This window comes from Chiroxiphia lanceolata, chromosome 6 (assembly GCF_009829145.1).
Source record: "Chiroxiphia lanceolata isolate bChiLan1 chromosome 6, bChiLan1.pri, whole genome shotgun sequence".
Taxonomy (NCBI): Eukaryota; Metazoa; Chordata; class Aves; order Passeriformes; family Pipridae; genus Chiroxiphia; species Chiroxiphia lanceolata.
This window is the reverse complement of record NC_045642.1, coordinates 58,921,614-58,935,930: the sequence shown is the minus strand read 5'-3', so window position 1 is coordinate 58,935,930 and position 14,317 is coordinate 58,921,614.

Sequence of the window (14,317 nt, the reverse complement as noted above, 5' to 3'; positions counted from 1 at the left end):
ATCTTCAATTAAGAATTACCTAAAATGGTGAACCCACTGGTTTAAAGCTTGAGAGATGAGTAGTTAGTCCCATATTTTAAAATCCTTGGGATTTAACCAGGTTTTTAAAGCTACCTTTCACAAGCCTACTTTTAAGGTTTGATAAAAAAAGCCTCCCAACTCCCACCATGAAGTTCTGCTAGACTTACTATCTACTCTCAGTCTTCAAAGCACGTGTGGGTGGTGATTGATGTAGATGTATTGCAGAGTGAATATAATTGCCAAAAATATTAAAGCTCTTCAAGTTTTCTGTTTCTATAGAAAAACGTATCTACTCCTTTTCTTTGCTGTAAAATGCTGAAGTTGGTGTTCAGTTGTCTTGTTTATGGAGACCAAGAATCAACACATGCTATTTTGTTAGGTTTGGGTCTGATTCCCATACTGAACGTGTTGTGGTTTTTCCAGAACTGGAATAACAGCTTTCCTTGCTGAAAACAAATAGAGATTCAAATCCTGTTCATGTTTGTAAAATGATGTATGGGTGCATTTCTTACACAATTTTTATTTGTATTTTAAAATGTAATATCCACTGCACATTTAAAATATGTTAATGCTAATTCTCTGGGAGAAAGATTTACCCTATTTTTCAGTGAGACTTAAAATTATTGTCTTTATTTTCCCTTAGACTAAGTGGTGGAAGTTTTTATACTCTACAAAGCAGTATGACACTTTGTTTGAGATGTCACACCATTTTGTCACCTTCTTTTATGGATACTAAGACTTACAGCCTTGTTTGTGGTAGGTACTCACAGACACCTCCCAGGGACATGGTCTATGCCCTGATTACAGAGCAGACAGAACCAGTGCAGAGTGAAGGAACTTGTCTCAAATCACAGAGGAGATCAAGAAAAGAGCTAGGAACAGAAGACAGTTATCCTGACATTCCAGGCCAGGCTGTGTGACTTCTTGTGATGTATAAATCTGAGACTTTCCACAGAATTGAAGAGTATTTTATTAAGAGCGAAACTTTTCTGGTAGAGCAATAAATCAGGTGGTCTGATGGTGGCAGCTAACCAACGATGTTAAGATAGTTAATTACTACTCAAAGTGCTGAAAAGCAGCTTTAAATAACATTGTTGTAACTGTTTAAGTGCTGACCTTGCAGCAATGAATGTAGCATTTCAGAGTCTGAAACTATAAAAACGTCCATTACCTGCAGAGCTGGCTGGCTGTCAGCTGGTGATTGTTTTTCTTGCAAACTATTTCTGTGCATTTATACAAAAATATTGTTTGAGAAAATTGGGGAAAAACACATTACAGATTTCTCTGTGTACCACAGAAAATGTGGCAAGGCACACAAATATCTACCACCAAGGCATTGCCCTCATCCCTACTTGTTTGGCTCAGGCTTGTGTGGGAAGTTACAACAACAGTTCCACCTGTGGTTATCACTGCAGCTTGTTTACCTGCAGTGAGACTGATGGACTTGGAAGAGCAGATTTTTTTTTCTCTTTTTCTTGACCTGAATGAAACTATAGAACTAATTAGTGATTTACTACAGCTTCACAGAGAGAAGGAATTTTCCTTACACCCTTTTTAAATAAGGTACTGAAATATATATTTTTCTAGAAGGAGTAAAGAAATTAAGAGAACCAGTATTTTGCTTTATTGGGTTATAACTGGATAGAAAATGAAGGATTTTGATAAACTGGGGATTCTAGAATTTGAATGCAAGTTACAAAAGAAAGAACTGAATATGAGGCAATCCTGGGGATGGCAGGTACTGGGGAAAAGAAGTAGTAAAGGCTGTAGACTTTTGGGAACAGAAATCACATAACTGTTAGACTTGACCTTGCATATTAAGCTGTGAAGGTGAAGGAAAGAGCTAGGCTTCTGAATTTAAATAGACTCAATTTCCCCAGAATGAGGGAATTGATGGGCATATATAATTGGATGATGTTACTGTAGGGTCATAGTGGAGGCAGGGAGGTTAGCATGAAGGAAAGACTGCAGCTCCTAATGGCTCAACAGAACCTGTTCTTCCTGGAAATAAATATTTAGAGGGGCTGGAATGACTGTGTCTAATAAAGAAATTATACATGCAAATTAAGAAGGCTTGTAAAGAGATTGGGATGGTTACTAAACATGGAGAATGGTGACAGACACAAAAGTAACTTTAAAGTGTGAGAAAAAGAGAAAATTTTATATTCAGTCCATAAAATCACTTAAAAAATCATTCTGATAGTACTCTGAAAAACTGGTGGGAAGGGTTCTATGGTAGATTATGTAGATTAGTTACTGCATATTTAAATGCAGGTTGAAGTATATTTGCTACAACCATACGTGCTAAGGAGTCTTTGAAACAAAGGGACAGGGAACTCATGTTTTTTTCTCTCACTTACTTGGAGTAGACTGCAAGGACCCTGGGAAAATGGTTATATATTCACATCACACAATTGTCTAAGTACAGGGAAAATGCTTTTATATTATGCTGAAGATTTGCCACCTCACTACAAGGGCTTTACTTCTCATCTTCAACAGTCTTCAGCACAGTTATAGTTTGGGGTTTGTCTGCAGCATCTTCTCTCTTTTTCTCTTTTCCTTTGTGATTTTTTTTTTCTTGTGTTTCCCCTTTGATTTTGGTGCTTTCTGGAAAGTGATTTTATTAGGGGTGCTTCAATTTTAGTTTTGATCAACAAGCTTGTAATAATGTCTTCTCCAAAGATGTCTGAAGGAGTGTCCATCCTGTACATCCTCAATGAATGTTGTACTGTTTTGTTGTCTTATTGTGCCAGACATTGGGGGTGGGGTGTGGAGGGGTGTGAGATGGATTTCAGAAGAATCTTAGATCAGATTTTAATGATCACTGGAACTTGTAGATGGTTCATGAAATATACATAAGGTGATTTGTGATTTAGGCTTGAAAGGACCTGAGGAAGTCCAACTCCCTCCTCTAATTAAGGATAGGTTACTTTGGGTTGCTCAGGCCCTTGTCAAATCCAGTTCTGAATGTCACCAAGCATGGAGACTCCAGCTTGGGCAACTCATTTCAGAGTTTCACTACCCTCACAAAAAAAGATTTCTTTTTTTTTTTTTTTTGAGAGGGTGGTGGTTTATGCCCCCAGTCTCTAAGGAGAATTACCATAGTCTCCATTTCAAGACACATCTGACTCTAAATCTTGCTATACAAGATGTCTGTGTTTCTGAACATTTTTACAATGGGGGAAAATATACCCTCCCAGATGTCACAATTTTAAGCATGGAAACATGACCAGGTGGTAGTGGCAGTGACAACTTCTCCTTAGTTTCTCTCTCATGGTGAATTACTGAATCCAGTATCGCAGATAAATTGTATTATATCTCAAAGAACCCAGATTAGAGAAATGCCCTCTGAATGCCAACAGATACAAAGCTATTCCATGCAGCTTTGTGAACAAAGCAAGGATAAAATGTGTATGGAAACCTGGCCTTTCAAATGCACTTTTACTTCCTCCAATGGTGGCAGGTGAGACTTCAGGATTTTATTCTATTTCTAGTTAGTCTTATGTTTGTAAAATAATCCAGTATTTTCCAGACTTAAGGCATTTCAATTTTAAATCTACCAAAGTCTTTTTGAGTAAGAGGGTGCTTATGTACAATATCCACTATATATCGGCACATAATTTCAGTGTAGTCCTAAGAGTAAGTCGTTAATTAGGCTAACATAATGTTCATAACTGCATAATTTAGACCTGCTAAACTCTACACGCAGCTATATTTTTTTTTCTTGAAATTGCATTCTAACTTGTAATTAGTGTCTTGAAACAACTGAAGGATTTTCTTTTTTTCTTACCCTGGCATCAGTTTCTCCTTCCCTTCCACTAATGTGTAAGTGAAGCTTGATAAAAAAGGGGCATTTGCAGCCAAATTCCGGGGAAGATGTGGGACAGTTGGAAAAGTCTCAAGGAAGATTACAGGTGAACATCATCCACAGGGAGATGTCAGAGGGAGCTTAAGGCACAGAAATAGCATCTGTGTGGGAAATTGTGTATATCTGGATGCATTCACAGTCGAATTGACTGCGAAGATAAGAAATTAAGGAGGTCACTCTGTGCTTCTGATTACTGCCATCATCAGTACCTTTCCTTTTCAAGTTGCTGAAGCAACAGCACTATTAGAAAAGATTTTTTATTTACTTATTTCCACCATCATTTATTTAATCTGTTCCGGTTTTATTCTTAAGAAAGAACAAAGGAGACGGGATTTCAAAGACTCTGTTGTGGTAGCCAAGGGATGAAGTTGAGATTAAGAAAATAAACCAGGCAAGAGAGTGTCAGGTTTCTCCAACTGCTGGTGGGTTTTTCTACATGCTTTCCCTTTCCTTTGCACAGTACCATGAGCAAATGCTGTGTTGCTGACTCTGATTTACAGTCTTCATATTCAGCCTCAAAATTTTAGTGAGGTGCATCCATTCCCTTAGTGCTCTATAAACACAACCTTGAAACTGAATTTGTTGAGTTTGCTCCATGTGTTGCAACTGGTTGAAAAATCTAAATGTGGTTCACTTCAAATAGATGTATTTCCTTGTTGGTTAAAGCTGTACTAATCACAAAATGAGGATATCAAGAAAGGTTCAATGCTTTTTGAACTAGTGTGAAATTAGAAGCTCTGGTGTCAACACGTCGATCTTTAGCCCTTCTACAACCATCTCTAGTCACCTGGCTGACAACAAATTCTGTCCTAAAGTTTTCTGTGAGGAATGACCCCTTCACTAGTGCTTATTACAGGAATCTTCTAGCTTGTAAAACATTTTTTTGCCTTCAGGAGAAGGGAACCTCCAGGTCTAAGAATGCAGACATCTTCAGGCCTTTAAAAAATGACACTCTTCCTCTTGCAAAGCCTTTCTTCAGGCTGTCCCACGTGAGGGAGCATGTTAGACCCTGAGGTTTTCATGTGGCTGTAAGCATTTAATGATGAGCAACACACCTAGCTGGGGTGGTCTCATCCAGCGTAGCTGTTTTGTGAAGCAACATTGACCTGCACCAGCTGAGTGCGTAACCAAGTTCTTTCGTAGTCTAACCTCGAAGCCTCCTTGTTAACACAGCAGCAAATGTACCCATTGCAATTAAATCTACTTCTTCTCAAGTAAACATATGCTGAGGTTTGTGCTTTATCACTTTGAAATAAGATTTTCCCAACTTTGCTAATTAGCAGTGTTGCCCAAACAGAAAGAAACATATGGCTCATGCCATGCTGACGTGAAGGCTTTGGAGTTCCACTGGAGAATAATTAAAGTGATTTGATTACTGGCGTGATGAAGTACGAGCCATTCTCATTTGGCCTTATGTCTAGAAGCTCTGAGACAGTAAGGTAACTTAGCAGGAGGGCTGTAATAATTAACACGAGCCAGATTGTTATTATGGAGAAAGCTTTGTTGCCGTTAACAATCATTTGTAATTATCAAGAGACTTTACATAATCCATGCAATATCTCGCATTTACCTGTCTCTGGAACTGCATGGTTAGTTCCACTTAGCTTAGACTGAATGGTTGAGAGATTGCAATATTTCAGCATTTCATGTGGCTAGTTGTAATGAAAGAAATGAAAAAAATCTCTCCCGTCAAACGGAATCCTTTCCCTTTTTTTTACTGTTAACACCAAGGAACATGCTGTCCAGTGCAGATTTTCAGAGGTGTGTATTTATCTTTGGTTTTCCCTTTTGGAAGCAGATGTGCATGGAAAATTCAGATTTCTTCACTGAAAAAGTGAAAAATGTTGAAACTAAATTGTTGACTACAATGTTCAAAATCGGGTCAACATTTTCTCTGGAAAACACACAATAAGGGATAAATGATAATATGAGTAAAACTCAGCTTCCTGCTAGGAATAAGTTAACAAAGAATTTTTTCCCAGCATGGACAATTCACTCTGCTCTCCTGATGCTCACCATGAAGTGGTGATAAGTGACACTGCACATCACTGTAAATTTTACTGCACAGATAGCTATTTAACAAAGGTATATGTTGTCTCCTGCAGGTTATTCAGTATAAACATAAATTCCTCTGAATAAATGAAAATTAAACTGTAATGTAGACAGTGGATGTCATAAATATGCACTGCTTAGAAAGTACAGAATAAATAACATGTCAAAATCTTTGTTCACAGGTAAATGGTATCAAAACCATGAAATAGGGAGAGCTTGTGCTTCTTGAGTGAGAGAGTCTTGCCAATTAATTTTCAAAATACATTTCTCTGGGTTCTGTCTAACACAAGCTTCTATAGATGCTCTAAGGTGTCAGCATGTTAATCTGTGTAAGTTGAAACTAAGGCCAAACCACAGCTTGGTTTGGATTCAGGTTGAAATCTTAGGTGCTTGGGAGGCTCTGGCTGAAGCTTAAGAATTGGAAGGATGTCTGGGATCAGGTGTGTACTCATGAACTCTTGGTCAGACACAGTCTAATGAGGATAGTTTCTCTTAAAGGCTTCATCCTGCCCTGGAGCTGGAATCACTGATTTATAATACTGGTGTTAGAACTGTTTGACCCTTTCTCTCAGGAGATGCATCTGAATTGTGTTGTCTGATCTACAGAACTTCCTTAATGCTGTAATTGGGAATTCAGGAGGCTTTTGAAAATTTTTAAACCCACTGATTCTTTAAACTTGATTTCTTTTATTTAATAGTAGAAGGTTTCTTGGCTTTAGATACCAAAACTTCTAAACTGGTGTACAAATCTTACTTCATAAATGGAAAATTGATTTTAGTTTTGTAAATTACTAAATATTTCCTGTGTTCTTTTCAGAAAACAGATGGAAATCTGTACTTTTAGAATTTTCCTTTCTAGTGCAGATGAGTGACTTTAAGTGATGTAGAACTGTCCTTTATCTTGGAGGTGGAGGGAATATATCCTGTATCTCATGTTTTGCTTGTTTTATCTTACTAGGGCCAAGTTCTGTATTGCAAAGAGCTCCTTATGTTTTTCTTGGCCCAGCCTGCTATGCACAGATGTCACCTTTCTGGTTTTGACCAGACCACAGACCTTGGGAAAGCAATTTCTTCCCCATCCTTGCAGGCAGCTTCAGGAAGCAGGTTTCTGAGGACTCTGATGTGACACAGAAATGGAAAAGGATTTTGTTGGAGTGGGATGGTGCATTTTTGAGAAAGTCACAGGTGATCTGTGCATGAAGAATCAAGAAGCCTTGCATTTTGTATGGGTGTTTGCCATGCAACTCTCTGCTCTGATGGAGGGCCCTATATAGACCTTGGTGCCTAAGTAGTTTCCAATTAGTTGAAAACTGTTGTGTTTCATTGCTAATACATATTCTACTCAAACAGACACTGTAAAATTGATCTGAGGCCCATCCTAAGTGTGAATCTTTGCCTCTCTCTCAAAGAGCACAGCTCTCTTTCAAAAATGTAATGCTGTGTGTGACGCAGGAGTTGCCATGGAAAAATACATTGAGCCAATCATTCATGATTTATTTATAGCAATTAGAATGCACATCCCAAGATCCAATACTACCTTTGATTTGAAAAAAAAAAAAAAAATCCAGACAAAGGATTGAAGCACGTAAATTCTTGAGAACATTTGTGAGTCTGTACAGTTAATATATTATTTAAAAAATTGACTATGTATGTTCCTGGACAGGGCCTTGAAGTATAAGTGCTGCTGATATTTGCTTCTATATTTCTGCTGCTGATAATGTTATTACAGTTGTCCTATACTTACCATCTGTTCAGAGCCTATCTAATGGGTATAGTAAATATCAGTTCAAAGTGAGATTTTTCTTCTAATCATCTCTTTCAGAAAACATTTGCGTAAAAGTGAATGCTTTGGAGAAATCTTTACACCTTCATCTTGCTGGAAATACAGCGCCCAAGATCCTTAGAGCTGGATACACTTGTCTATGGTGCTTGAATTACAACAGACAGTGAATGTGTCCCTCTTGATGGCTTTAAATTGCATTCCTGCAGAAACCTTTTTTTTTCCTACTTTGATGAATATTAACTGCATTTCAATGTTGACTTTCTGTAGGTAACTGCTGAAGGATCAAAACTTCTGATATTCAACATATGGGTGGATATCAACATCCAAAATAGCGGGTGCCCCAATCCTGAGAGTGTTCAAGGCCGGGTTCGATGGAGTCCTGAGCAACCTGGTGTTGTGGAAGGTGTCCCTGCCCATGCAGGAGCTTGGATCTGGATGATCTTTAAGGTCCCTTCTAACCCAAACCATTCTATGACATGTGCTTCATTTGGGGGCAATGATGAAAATCAAATAAGCAAACCCACAAGTTTTCAGGTTAAAGTATTTTTATTTGTCTAATGGGTGGGCACTCTTCAGGGTTTTCTTTCTTCTCCAGGGATGTGTCTTATGGAGACTTTGTTAGTGGCTAAGGAACTCCTCTGGAGTTTATTGCCCTTGTCCTTCTGCCATTATGTGGCTTGCTGAGTTTCATTTCAATTTGGCGTTGAGTCGGGACTGTCAGCTCTCTTTGATGTATGGCTCCCTCAGAGGTTAAATCAATACTATTTTAAGCATATCACTTGCTTTCAATGAGGCCGCTGCTGGGGGAATTCTTGTAATTTTTCAGTGTCCATATTTTGCAGTGAAAATGTAACACTGAGGTACAAAATCTACCTTGACGAAAATCTGTAAGCAGCTACTGCATAGGTGGTTTTAATTGACCTGAAGTCAATATGTGGAGTAAAAAACTGAGGTTTCACTGCCGTGGAGCTTTTTCTGATTATGTTTGTGCCTGTCTCATTTTGCATCAGTTCCATGGACTCCTGGTGGGAAAGGCTGTCACACAGCTGCTGGAGCACCTGGGCTCATGCTCATGGGCTTGTAATCAGTCAGGCTTCCTAGAGAGGTTCCTTATTAGGGAATATGTCTTCATCTGCTCCCACACTGCATCCTTCACTTAGTCCACCTCCTCTTCCCAGAGGGTTGTGGGGCTCCACTGCAAATGTGTAAAGGGTGAGCTATAGTAGGAAATGAGAGAGAAGAGTCAGAAGACTGAGGTTTGGGTGGGGTATCTGGGATTTTCAGAAGCCCTTCAACAAAAGAGAGAGGCTCTGAGAACCATGCTTGCCATGCAAGCAGCATGAGACAATGGCTTCAAGGCTTATGTGTCCTTGAGCATCTGAACACTGCTGGTTTGGATCACACAACACATTCAGCTGGGTGAGGATCTCATCCCTCAACTGCCTCTCACATCCTTCCTTGATTTGGCAGCAGACTAGTAACAGCTGCCCCTTGATGGGTTTCTGATGTGTCACTTATGAATGTTGCAGACCAAATCTCACTTGTGTGGGGGTTTCTTTGGTGTGTGTAATAATCTTGCAGAGAGATTTTAAAAAAATCATAGGATTCTTGTGGAAGTGGCAATAGAGAGCTGTGTCCCTTGAGAGAACAAAGCATCAACCGTGCTGAAGCCGAGTAAAAGTTACACCCTATATCTTGTCTGCAAAACCACAGCTCTGAAGCTCCACAAAGAAACGAGCTGACAACCAAGAGTTTGCTTTTCCTGCTTTGCTACAAGGAATTACAACTACAGCTAACTGCAAGCTTCCTTTGTCTGCAGGCTGCAAGTGTGGCAAACGCTCTCCCATCTTTATTAGTACAGCTTTCGCCTCCAGTAATGTAGAGAAATGCCTGGGGTTGGGATGACATTTTGGGCTGAGATTCATTGGCTTCAGCCAGTAGACATCTGCACTTCAAGTGGCTGATCTTACTGTCGAAGATCTCTTCAAAGCTGACAGAGAGAAATGGATATTTTTAAGAGGTGATTTATTTTGTGCCATGACAGCTATCCAAAATCTGTCAGATGTATTGAACCTTAGAAGTTTATCTTTCTTTGTTGGTGAGAAAGGAGCCTGGACAACTAACTTTTTCTTTGTTTAAATTTTGCTCAGTTGAATCCAAACCTTGAAATCTGTATTATTTATCTAAGCAATATATGGTCACACGAAGATAACATCCAGCAACGAATAAGCTGCTCTCTACTTAGTGCTTTTGTGACAAAATCTGCTGGCCACAGATTCTTGCTCTGAGTGAATTGCTCTTAAACTTTCTGGTGATACAGACACATGGACCTGATTTTGAAGATTTGCAAGGATCAGCTGAGTCCCTACTCAACTGTAGTTACCTAGACAAAAGCTGACAGGTTTTTGTTTAATTTTTCTGCCTTGGGGTGAATATTTTCAAGGTATAGCTGTCACCTACCTGCTATGTTTCAGAAAAAACAAAAATGTGTTGACTCAGACATAGCATGGACCTTACCTGCCCAAAGGCTTTGTCAGCTCTGAGGGCATCTGCAAATTCTATACCTCTTTTTTCTTTTTTTTTTTTTAAGCTCTGGGGTTTTTTTCCATGTATCTTTCTAGTCATATTTTTTATGCTCAGGCTTAAAACTTAAAAACAAAACATAAGCAAATAGCTGGGCTACATGTGCCCTCATGTGAGAGGATGTTGTTGTGCTGTGAACAGCTGTAGCACATGGACATTTCAGTGCCACTTACTTGTCCAGGGTAGGGCACAGCCCAGTGCTGCAGTCAGCATCTTAGAGGTGGTTGGGCTTCTCTGCTGGTCTCAGGCAAAAGAAGAAAAACACTACCTTAAATTATGTGCTTATGCTGGCAAAATCAAGAAAGCTCAGGCGTTTACTCTGGTGTAATTGACAATTTAAATTGACCTACAGTCATATACAGCTCAGAGGCGTGTGAGAGAAAGGGGCTGTTCGTTTTCCTGGATGGATTAGCAAGATGCTGGTCAGCACTAGGGATGTGCCTATACCAAAGGATGCACTAATGTCCACTGAATGATGGCTGAAGAGACCTTCTTTTTCTATGCAAAGCTCACGTGACAGCACTCAGACTCATTCCCTCGGAAACTTCCCATAACTCTCCTCCAGGAGGTGAGACTGAAGCAATTCTGTCTGTCCCAAATCAGTTTCTACTGATGGGACCTGGAATAGGAATTTCTGCAGCCTAGATAAAGCCAAATGTATGCTCAGTAGTGCCCTTCACTTTTTTTCCCCCCAAATGTGTTCTTTGAAAGATAACGGAATATGAAAGGCAAAGGCATCTTACTTAGCATGGGAGGACGGTGCATGTGAAAAGCAAACACTTTAATATTTCATGAAGGGTTCATCTCCTAATGGCAGGAGGGTTTCCAAACCTGAGGCTATCACAGGGGTGCCAGTGCTTATGAAAACTAGCAGATTTATGATCCTACTCCCCTCCACTGTCAAATAGGGAATCATCAGAAATAGAGGCAAAAGTCTCTCAAAAGCTGATGTGGGAGGCAGAAATAAAGCTGTTGAGGAATTGAGCTCATCCACCTTTGTGTCTGCTGTGAGTTCTCTCTAGTGGGCTGTGGCTAAACAGTAATGGACAGATGCCAACCTCACCATCCCCCATGGGCTGTGCACATAACATGCTCCTGTTGGCACCCAGACCAACAGCTTCTATTTAACCAAATACGTGTTCCCATCTGTAATTCTGATGTTCCCATAGCAGTTGAGAGACAGCCAGCATAGGACTCATTTGATATGTTCTTAGAAGTATTAGAGGCCCCAGAATTCACCTCTCCTGGCAGCAAGGAATTGTCTGGCCACCACCATGTTCTCAGACAGCTCCCAGGAAATTTGGCAGGGGTGCAACCTGCCAGTGTGTGGATTGGATGATTCATGCCCTCGTGTTGTGAAGTGCTGCTGGCAGTGTGCTGTGACTGCCTGATGTCCGTCTGGGCTATGCCAGTCTGCAGCAGTGGGCAGGTTTGCTTAGGTCATAATTTTTCAGTATTTAATTTTTTTTTTTTTCAGTGCTGGAGTGACTTGTGGTTTATTTATTGGTTTGTAATCTTTGCCCAGTTACTTGTGTGCAAGATTTGGAAACATACTGTGTTGGACAATTCCTTTCAGAGGCATCCAACTTTGCTTCGTTCGTCCAGTAGCTCTGTCTTTTCAAGTTGTAACTGGGCTTGGGTTGAATGCAATTTTGGGGGAAAATTTAGCTGAGCCTGGCACAAGGGTTGAGGTAATTTTGGAACGTGCAGTACTGTGGTACCTAGAAGAGCAGCAATGAATGTTGCTTGTTCTGTGACCAGAAGGAGAAGAAACTAATAGCTCGAGCAAAGGAGCTGTTTGCCATAATGTGTGTATTCTTCAAAATCACTGAGGAGAGAGCAGTGCCCTGCTCGGTCTGATGATTTCTCAAAGGGACAACTTCTTGCTATTATCAAACAGCACTAGCATTTCAGTATGGTGTGAGCCAACGAGCTTCTCTGCATAAATTAAATAGCTAAAATATCTTTCTAGGCTCACCTGGGTTTGAACAATGACAAAATAAGCTGGAAATTAAACCCAGCGGCTTGGTTTTTTTATTCAACAGTAGCCCTTGGATCTTGGTTTATGATTCAGATTTCTGTTCCATGCTATACAAATCCTCAAGACTGGCAGAAATGTTGATCTGCTGGAGGGCAGGAAGGCTCTGCAGAAGGGTCTGGACAGACCGGATTGATGGACTGAGGCCAGCTGTACGATGTTCAACAAGGCCAAGTGCCAGGTCCTGCACTTGAGCCACAACAACCCCAGGCAGATCTACAGGCTGGGGAAGAGGGGCTAGAAAATGCCTGGTGGAAGAAGACCAGGGGTTGCTGGTTGACAGTGGCTGAACATGAGCCCAGGTGTGCCCAGGTGGCCAAGAAGGCCAATGGCATCCTGGCTTGTATCAGAAATAGTGTGGCCAGCAGGATCAGGGCAGTGACTGTTGCCCTGTGCTCAGCACTGGTGAGGCCACACCTCAAATCCTGGGTTCAGCTTTGGGCCCCTCACGCCAAGAAAGAAACTGAGGTGCTGGAACGAGGTGCTGGAAGGGTCCGGAGCACAAGTCTCACGGGAAGCAGCTGAGGGAGCTGTAGTTGTTTAACTTGCAGAAAAGGAGGCTGATGTGAGACCTCATCATTCTCTACAACTGCCTAAAGGAGGTTGTAACCAGGTGGGGGTTGGTCTCTTATTCCAGGTAACAAGCGACAGGATAAGAGGAAATGACCTCAAGTTGTGCCAGGAAAGGTTTAGATGGATATTAGGAAGAATTTCTTCACTGAAGGGATGTCAAGCACTGGAACAGGCTGCCCAGGGAAGCGATGGAGTTGCTATCCCTGGAGGTATTTAGAAGTTGTGTAGACGTGGCAGTTGGGGGCATGATTTAGTGGTGGAATTCATATTACTGGGTTAACAGCTGATAATCTTAAAAGCCTTTTCCAACCCAAATGACTCTATGATTCTAGGAGAAGAGAAAATCTTCTGAAAGAAGAGTGTCTCCCCCTTTCAGCAGCTTGTTGTGTAGGCTATGTATGGTACTTCCTTCTGAAGCAGGAGAAACACTAGGAATAAATATTCTTATATACTATTAAAAATGCCCTCAGCATCTCCTGGATCACCACAAAATCTATCCCAAATCTGGATGTAAAAAGCTATACAAGTTTTACTCTTAAAACCCAAAGTTCGAGCAGCTAATCCCTAGGCTTGTAAAGCGTACAGAGCACATGAAGCAACTGTAGTCTCTACGAGCTGCTTATTTTTTGGTTGGTGAGACAACATCTCTCCATAAGGAACCAATATTGACCAATGCAAACATGAATGTAAACCTGGAGACTCCCTAAGAGCCAGAACTTCAGCAAGTTCATATCATAAATAGTATAAATTGCAAACCAGCACACAGCTCTCTGCTAAGGCACTAACTCTTAGTCCCAGATGCTTTTCGTGGGACTGCCAGGCTGAGTCATCAGTTGATGTATGGAGAAGAAAGGTACAATGCATATCTATCCTCTCTTGCTAAGCATGCTGCAAATTGGAGAAGGAAATCTGTCTGCAAGTATAAGCTTCCTTTATGTTGCTTTACTGCATGGTGAGCTGGGGGAAGGCTCATTACCAGTCGTGGATAGACACTAAACTTGATAAAGTGGATCACTTACTGCTGTGACATGACACAAAAAGAGCATTTCTTCCTCAAATTCTCTGTGGACTAAGCTGAGGTGCTGACTGGCTACAGAAAGACAGTTTGTGAGTGCTTGTGGCCTTTTTCTGTAACCCTTCCCAGGTGATGCAGCACAGAAAAACAGGGAGGAGAGGCCCCAAGTGCTTCTCTGAAAGGCTGTAGAGAGCTTCTGTTAGTAATGTGGGAGTGTGGTGCAGGATGTAAGAGATGCTGGCATGTGAAATCATAACCACTGTAGACTGGCTCCTGGGTAGTTCTGGGCTTTTGATTAATCTGAGAGATCATAAGCAGAGCAATAACATAGGTGGCTTTGAAACTGGACAGATGATTTAGATTTGTCAAGCTTGGGATGACCTG